Source organism: Mercurialis annua, linkage group LG1-X (genome assembly GCF_937616625.2).
Source record: "Mercurialis annua linkage group LG1-X, ddMerAnnu1.2, whole genome shotgun sequence".
Lineage (NCBI taxonomy): Eukaryota > Viridiplantae > Streptophyta > Magnoliopsida > Malpighiales > Euphorbiaceae > Mercurialis > Mercurialis annua.
In genome coordinates this window covers 54,350,332-54,359,499 of record NC_065570.1, presented here as the reverse complement: position 1 = coordinate 54,359,499, position 9,168 = coordinate 54,350,332, and the positions used below count along the sequence as shown (strand labels likewise).

Below are 9,168 nucleotides of genomic sequence, written 5' to 3'. Positions count from 1 at the left end.
TTTTATTTTTGGAGTAAATACCTAAACTTCCCTAAAAGTTACTATGTGTTTTATAATTGTAAAACGAATTTTTTACTTAATTTTATTTTAAATATAAACTTTTTTATACTATATAATTAAGATATCAACTGTTGGATCTGGTTGTATAGCCTCTACCACAAAATAATTAAAACAGCTGACTCAATAATTTGTCCATCGGCAATTGCTTGCTTTGAGAATTAAGATGGCAACTGTTGGTTCAAAAAGGGATATTGAGCTTTTGAAGCTCTTTCGAGCTAACATAATGATACAAAACTTTTGTTACGTCCATGACTAAACTAGGTAATGCAAATTTTGAAGGTTGGTGCATTGATGACAGTGAGTTAGGTGATGTAGTCGACCAACCAATCAAATTAACATTTTTCTTCTACTTAATTTGCATAAATTTAGAAAAAGGGACAAATATATCTTTAGTCAGGAGCAAAAGTAAAGTCTAAAAAAGATCTGTTAGATTCCATCTTAAAACCAATTGGTGTTAAGTAGAGGTGCCCAACCAATATATAAACACATGTCCACTCACACACACAACCAATGTGGGATTTCCCACTTTAACAAGATTAAACAAGCCTCTAATACATTTAAGGCTTAATTCCTTAAAAAAACCCCACCTTGTATTTTTTTTCGTTTATACCCTGACCTTGTAAAAATACCATTTGTACCCAATTTTGAGTTTTTATGTTTCATCTCTACCCAAAAGCATTAAATTGTACTCTTTTCATTTGAAAAAGAGTTTAAAACAATCCTTCATTTTTAACTTATATACTAATTAGATATTAATGTTATTAATTGTACAAAAATACCATCTTCTTCAAAAAAATTAAAAATAATATTAAATTTTTTTTAAATTTTTTCAAAAGTATTTCAGATTTTTTTTAATTTTTTTAATTTTTTAAATTTTTTTTAAAAATATTTCCGACAAAAAATTAAAAATAATAATATTTTTTTATTTTTTTATTTTTATAAAATAAAAACAATTAATTGATTATTTGGATGTATTTGATTATTTTTTAAGTTTAAGGACTTATTTGTATTTTTTAAAATAGAAAAAAGTATGTTTTAAACTCTTTTCCAAATAAAAAGAGTACAATTTAATGCTTTTGGGTAGGGATGAAACATAAAAACCCAAAATTGGGTACAAATGGTGTTTTTACAAGGTCAGGGTATAAACGAAAAAAAAGTGCAAGGTGGGGTTTTTTTACGGAATTAAGCCTACATTTAATAAGAGGCAAATAAATTATTTTTTTAAACGACTCGTCAATAATGTATGCAGTTGTTTAAAACTTGTATGCAGCCGTACTCATATATGCAGCCGTTTAAAATTTGGGGCCAAAATTTACCCCCCGCACGAGACCTACACGGCTCGAGTGGGTATTAGTCTGAATGTGGAAGACTTAAAGGTGCCGTCTCATAGTTGAGATCCGTTCACAAAACCTCATCGACAAATATCAAAAAAAAAAAATAGTGCATGCATGGCATGTGAAAGTTGTTGACATGAAAAACTTAAATCCTCTCTAGCATTTCTAAATTTACGAATTGCATCTATTCAGCTCTCTTTAAAATGAAAAAAAAAATGATTTTAAAAATACAAACCCTAAAATTTCAAATTAAAAACTCTAATATATAACGTGAAAGTGAAAATTTTATTTGATTTACTTTCACACCTTAAATTAAGGTTCTTAATTGAATTGCATTTGAGATAGAACTTTTATTTTTAAAATTAATTTTTTTATTATAAAGAAAACTGAAAAGAAACAATTCGTCGATTTTGAAAAGTATTGTAGGATTTAAGTTTGCCATGTCAGCAACTTTCACACAACATGCACATAATTTTAACGAACCATTTAGGAGAAAGACTTATATGCCCGACGTTAGGGGCTTATTTTTCTCCTTTTAGACTTTAAGGGCGTATTTGCACCTGATCCCAAACGTTAGAGGTATATTTATCTCTTTTTTCAAAACTTTACTCATAAAAATAAAAAGATTAATTTTTTTATGTAAATAAAAAATTAATTATTTGTAATAGTTTATTATAATATTTTTATAATATTCTTTTAATATTTTAAAAGTCTATTATTATAGAATCACTATATTTAATACTCACAGAATAAAATTTAAAAAATATTTTAATAATTATATCGCTAATTAATATTAAATATATATGAGCCTACACAAATATCAATTTTTTACTTTTGTGTGAAGGAAAAAGTACGAACAAATGATCACTTTACCTTTTGAAATTGGCACAAAGTATCAAAAACGTCTAAATTAGCAAAACGGAATCACTTTTACCCTGAACTTGGCAAATTTGGTACAAAAATCTCCCTCCCCACTCTCATCTAAGAGAGTGAGATATACTCTCCGGTTTTGACTGTGGTTTCATTTTACCATGATGGTTTTTGATAGAAAAAGGCTTAAAATGGTCCTAATTTTTTTAACATTTTAAATTAATACCTAATAATTAGAAGAAAAAAAAAACAATTTCATCCCTTTAATAATAAACTTAAAATAACAAATTAGCCCTCCAATTTTAAACTTTTTACAAAAAAAATATTTTTTTTAATTTATATAGATATTATTAATTTCATAAAATCAAAAACCGTAAAAGAAAATTATACACTTAAAATTAAAATTGACCCCGGCGAAAAAAATTTTGTTCTCAGGCGAGGAGGAGCTTGCCTGAGAAGAGAAGGTGTTGCCGGAGCAGCAGCTCCTATGTTCTTGCTCGTCTCAGATGAGCAAAGTGTTGCTCGTCTCAGACGAGCACCGACCTGCTCGTCTCAGACGAGCACCGACCTGCTTGTCTGAGACGAGCAGTAGCAGGTCTCCGGCGAGGAGGAGCTCCTCCTCGCCGGAAATTGTAAAAAAGAATTGATTTTTTTGGAAAAAAGTTCATAAAAGCCCCTGATTTAATTAAGATTAATGAGTATTTAAGTATGATTAATGAGTATTTAATTAAGATTAATGAGTATTTAAGAAATCCACTCTCCAATTAAGGTGTCACATCAGTATAGGGATTTTTTTGACTCGGTTTTGCCAAGTTCAGGGTAAAAATGATCCGGTTTTTCTACTTTAAACGTTTTTGATATTTTGTGCCAAGTTGAAGGGGTAAAGTGGTCCTTTGTTCGAAAAAGTACTATTATGGTATTTAATTTTTCAATTTATGTAGGGATATAATGGTCGTTTTGTTTAAAATGATTGAATTGAAAATTGAATGTTGTAGGTGAGGGTGACGTATTTGTGTATTAATATTTGCATGGGATGGTGCGGTTGTGGTTGGAAGATTAGGTGGTGCATCCATGCTATCTTTTTTTTTCCTTCTCTTCATTTCGCACCATTATTACATTCTTTTTTATAATTATTGTTTTCTTATACGTAAGTTTTCTTTTTTCTTTTGGAAATGGATTATACGCAAATTATACATGAGTTAGTGTTATTTTTATCATACTAGATTCTACTTAATTTATAATTTTACAAATTCTAATGTGATGAAATTAATTCATTTTCTAATAACTATATATTATATTTTTTTTATATTACACGGCTTTTAATATCATTTTAAGTATTTTTATATTTGTCCATAAAAAAGTATTTTCATATTTGATCTTGCTCATTTGAAGTCTTTATGTGGCACGACGACTTTCATAATAGAAATGCCTTATTAGAAGAAAAAAAACAATATTATTATGGTGATATTTTTCAATTGTATAAATTACCGCGTCGGCCGTCGTGCTAGATAGGACACACTTCATATAGTCAAGAGTGAAAATCATGATCACTTAAAAAATATTAGATCAAATTGAGATGTTATCTCTACTAATATTTTATTTTTCAAAAATAGAATCTAATCTTTTTATCAAGAAAAAAAGATTGACTCTAATCTATGTTAATCAGTTGTTAGGAGAAATTCTTATATAGACTTAGTCTACCACGTCATCTGTGGATTAAACCAATCATATTATAACACTTCATTAAAATGAGGATATTCTTATAATTATATTTGTTATTTGCATACACTTTTGAATAATGATATTACAAGAATACCTTTATTTTAATGAGGTGTTATGACATGATTGGCTTAGTCTACGGATGACGTGGTAGATTTAATCTACCTAAGAATTTCTCTAGTTGTTAGTGACTTAGAATCAACCTAAATTTATTGCATTGAAATTCGAAGTTGAGACCTCTAAAATATATTAGAATATACTTTTCGGAAAGTTAATTACTGAGGAAGTTAATAGAAAGGAAATTGATAATTGTTTTACTTGGTTTGCTTACTAACTTCCTGGGTAGTTGTAATTTAATTTTAATTAATTAAAATTTAAAGACGATATTATCCTTAATAACTAATTAGGCTAATTAATTGTAGGGATATATTTGTATTTTCTATCAAGTTAATTAGGAAAATTCTACTTACCTAGGTTTGGTTAGGGAAGTCAAATTGCTAACTTTCCGGGAAGTAACACGAATAAGTTGAAACAAGTAAGAAAATCTTGCTACTTTCCGGAAAGTTAAAACTTTCCTTACTCACTTACTCCCAACCAAGCGAGATAAACTGTCAGTAAACTAACTTGACTTTTTTAATAAATTGATAGTAAATTATTAGTAAATTTGTTTTTAAGTAAATCAATAGTAAACTTATTTTATTGTAATAAAAGTAATAAAATAAAAACTAATTTAGTACATTTTTTATAATATGGCTAGTAAACTGATAGTAAACCGTTAGTAAATTTATTTTTAAAGTAAACCGATAGTAAATTTATTATTATTTAAAATAAAATTAATAAAGTTGAAACTAATTTAATATGTTTTCTATGATATTGCTGGTAATCTAATAGTGAATTAAATATTAAAATTATATTTAATATTTTATAATTTAAAAATAAAATAATAATAATTTAGTTTTAAAGTAAACTATTAGTAAATTGTTAGTAAATTTCTAATAAACGGATTTTTTATAAACTGTTAATAAACCGTTAGTAATCTGAAATCGTATTTTTGCAAATGAAAAAAAAAATTAAAAAAATTCGGTCAACCCGTAAATTTCGACTAGTTTTAGTCAATAAATTTGTTTGATAATATTTAGGGGTATCTGTCTAAAAATTCCTTATGTCAAGTTTTTTATCATGAGTGTATAATTTGTTTTTGTTGATATTATAATATACTTTATTAAATCAAATGTTATTAAATTTCAGAAAAGAATAACGTAAGCTATTACTAAAATAAAAATAAGAGGAAATTAGGCCCAGCACGATCAAAAGCTTATTTATTCTCACACATACGACGACACACGTTTTCCTTCAAAAATACGATCACCCTCTTTTCTCATTTCTTTTTTATACTTTAACTTAATGTTTCCTCTGTTCAGAATATTGAAAAATATGCTACTGCTTTTCTCCGTTTCTCCGTCAACAATCACCAGCTAAGTTTGCTTTCTCCATAAACGGTCACCGGTCGGTTTGTACTCTCACCGATCTGTTTCAATCACGGACCAAAACCCATCTCCGATTCCCGCACCTATATGTCATACAGCGAGGAGTTTCACTTAGTCTTGAGTAATAAATTCAACATCAATAAAAAATGGGACTCATTTGGTACGTTTTCATTTCGCACCACTTGTAGTTCAGAGCTCTAATTTAATAGGCTAATAATCACCCACGGCCCCTGACTTTAGGGGTATCTTACGCTAAACCCCCTGATCTAAAAAAAGCTGCCATAAACCCCCTAAACTTTACCTAATGATCAGCTAAACCCCTTTTACCCTAAAACCGCCCCAAAAAACCGCCCCAAGCTCTTTATTTTTTCAAAAATACCTAAAATACCCCTAAGGTCAATAACAAAAACCAAACCAACCTAATCTAACCAAATCTAAAATCATTCACCTAACCAAATCAGATATAAACCATCCAAATGATACTTAAATCACCAATCAACTCAATTAAATCAAACCATCCAACCGAAACTTTCACCCGCCGCCGCCGGTTTTTTCCGGCCACCACCGTCCATTGCCGGAAAAAAAATTATCCAAATAATAACTCCTTTAATTTTAAAAAATAATAATTATTATTTTTAATTTAAATTTTTTTTTTAAAATTAATTTAAACCCACCGCGGTGGGTCTGCTCACCGGAGAGCAGACCCACCACGGTGGGTCTGCTCACCGGAGAGCAGACCCACCGGCCGGTGGGTCTGCTCTGTGCAGCAGACCCACCGGCGTGGGTCTGCTCTGTGCAGCAGACCCACCGGCGTGGGTCTGCTGCAAAGAGCAGACCCACCACGGGTCTGCTCTTTGAAGCAGACCCACGGTGGGTCTGCTATTTGCAGCAGACCCACCGGCGCCGGTGGGTCTGCTGCAAAGAGCAGACCCGCCGCGGGTCTGCTCTTTGTAGCAGACCCGCGGTGGGTCTGCTCTTTGCAGCAGACCCACCGGCGCGGTGGATCTGCTGCAAAGAGCAGACCCACCGTGGGTCTGCTTCAAAGAGCAGACCCGTGGTGGGTCTGCTCTTTGCAGCAGACCCACGCCGGTGGGTCTGCTGCACAGAGCAGACCCACCGGCCGGTGGGTCTGCTGCACAGCAGACCCACCGCGGTGGGTCTGCTCTCCGGTGAGCAGACCCACCGCGGTGGGTCTGCTCACCGGCATGAATTAAAAAAAGTATTTTTTTTTTATTTTTTTATTTAAATTAAAAATAATTATTTATTTAATTTTTAAATAAATTTAGGTTTGATTAGATTTGTTTGGTTTGATTTGATTGGGTCGGTTTTAAGTGTGGTTAGATTGAAGTTGTCTGGTTTGTTTGTATTTATTTACAGTTTTGAAGGGTATTTTGGTCAATTTATGCGAAAAGGGGTTTAGCGAGCGCCGCCACAAAGATTAGGGGGTTTACTGATCGTTTTTTTTTATCAGGGGGTTTGTCGTAAGGTACCCCTAAAGTCAGGGGCCGTGGGTGATTATTAGCCAATTTAATAGCTACAAAGTTTAGTATATTTTCTAACAGTAATAACTTGTATACTCATTTTTGTTTAGAGATTTTTAAATTTTCTTTGTTGAATTTTATTTAATTATGTGTTGTTTGTGGTGTTTATAGATGTATTGAGGAGGCAATATATGCATGCTATCTGTTTGATAAAAGTCCTCAATTGATTTTTTAAAAATTAAAAAAAATTGAAAGGAATTAAGATGCAGGATATGAGAAATTGACTGTTGTTCAGGAGGCCACTCTTCCCCTTATACTAAAAGGTTTGCACCTTTCCTATGTTTGGTTCTTGTTCGTTTGTCTATTTTGTTCCTTATGATAGCAAATGCTATAAGAAAAAGTTATGTTCTAGTTAGGCTGCAACTGATATAATGTGCATGCTTATGTTCTGCCGACTTTTGATAAACTGTGTAGTGCGAGAAGATCTTAATTTCTGGATTTTATGATTGTGATGATTTTGATGTTGGTTACCAACGATTTACTAATAGTAGACCAATAATTTTAATTTTAATAATACCATTAGTAAATCTTAAGTTGATCAAATTGCCTCCTTCGAAATTGATGTTGACGATAATGATGACGATGTACAGTAATTACCATTCATATGGTTCAGCTTTATCACTTACCTTATCTTCTGCATAAAACATCTTATAATGAGAGTATCCTACGATAGGTAATTTCAATTTATTATAAGTTTGCTTTATTTTGTTTATGAATATGTTTTTCTATTGTTCGCAATTAGAGAATTTTTGGGTTGTGATTTATAAATGACATATTGTGATCAAATTGGTTGCTTTACATGTAAAACTGGATTAGTATATAATAATGGGTCCAGTTGCTTTTAATTTGAGATTGAAGATTGGAATTTATACAGTTTAAAGAATAGTTAAAAAATATTGGTGTGTTCTGATTTATTTTTATTTTGAATACTCTCATTAGACATGAGATTCACTTTACATAATTCTAAAATTATGGCTAATAAATTATGCTAAAATCCATAAGATTAAATTTGAGTTCAATGACATCTCTTATGCGTGTTTGGTACACCTGAAGGGTAGTCTATCTACTGTTCTTTTTTATTATTATTCTTTCTAATGTTAGAATTGTAATTTTTTTTTTAGCTAAAATCATGTTTCTTACCCTTAATATAGATACAAGTCAGGACGCAGATGCCATGATTTCCTGCTCATTATCTCTAGTTCTTATCACATTTGATGGCGGCAATGGTGGAGGCGGAGATGGGTTGTCATCCATAGCCCACGATTTCTAAGCCTCCCTCCTCGACGCCGGATCCAGTTCTTATCACATTTTATGGCGGCGATTGGTGTTTTATAAGGTCTATTTTATTATATTTTAACTATATTTGATTCAATTGATAAATCTGGTTATCATTTTTTATTTATAAATATTCATAGTTTACTAATAGTTCACTTTTAGTTAACATTTTTATGATAAATCTGTAATAATTTGTAGTGATTTGTCATGTCAAAAAGATACACGGTAAACACTTGATGAACCTACGATAAAATAATTAATTGAAAAGATTAAGATGTATTTATTGTTTATTAACAATAAACTGTGATTTTCTTGCTTTAGTCGTTTCATTCACTAAATAATATCACCTTGACGTTTCACAAAAAAAAATTCAATGTTATGGTTTATGCTTGTTTTTATCACGATATGTAATTCTAAAACTATTGTCTTTTTAGTAAAAGGATAGTAAATTGTTAGTGAACAGTTAGTAAATTAACTTATCTTTTAGTAAACGAATAGTAAACTGTTAGTAAACGAATAATAAATTAACTGTACTTTTTTTTTGATAATTGGGGAGGGGGGAGCGCTTGTGGGTCGAACCCACGACCTAGCAGTTTGCTGCCAGCGCTTATAACATTTGAGTTATAGCTCGTTGGTAATTAACTGTACTTTATACTTAATAAATTAATTATATTTTTTAATAAAATGATAGTAAATTGTTATTGAACGGTTAGTAAATTAACTTATCATTTAGTAAACGGATAGTAAATTAACTATACTTTATGCTTAATAAATTAACTATATTTTTAAGTAAAACGAATTGTTAGTAAACAGATAGTAAATTAACTTATCTTTTAGTAAATAGATAGTAAAATATTAGTAAACAGTTAGAGGACATAAGAT

The 9,168-nt window shown here is 30.6% G+C and overlaps 1 long non-coding RNA gene across 1 annotated transcript; it reads left to right on the top strand.

Annotated features, from left to right (window-relative positions):
• Positions 1 to 5,275: 5,275 nt before the first annotated feature.
• Positions 5,276 to 8,606, top strand: LOC126665089 (uncharacterized). The gene is made up of 3 exons (XR_007637522.2): positions 5,276 to 5,630; positions 7,123 to 7,274; positions 8,163 to 8,606. It is a non-coding gene; the product is annotated as an uncharacterized LOC126665089 (long non-coding RNA).
• Positions 8,607 to 9,168: the final 562 nt, after the last annotated feature.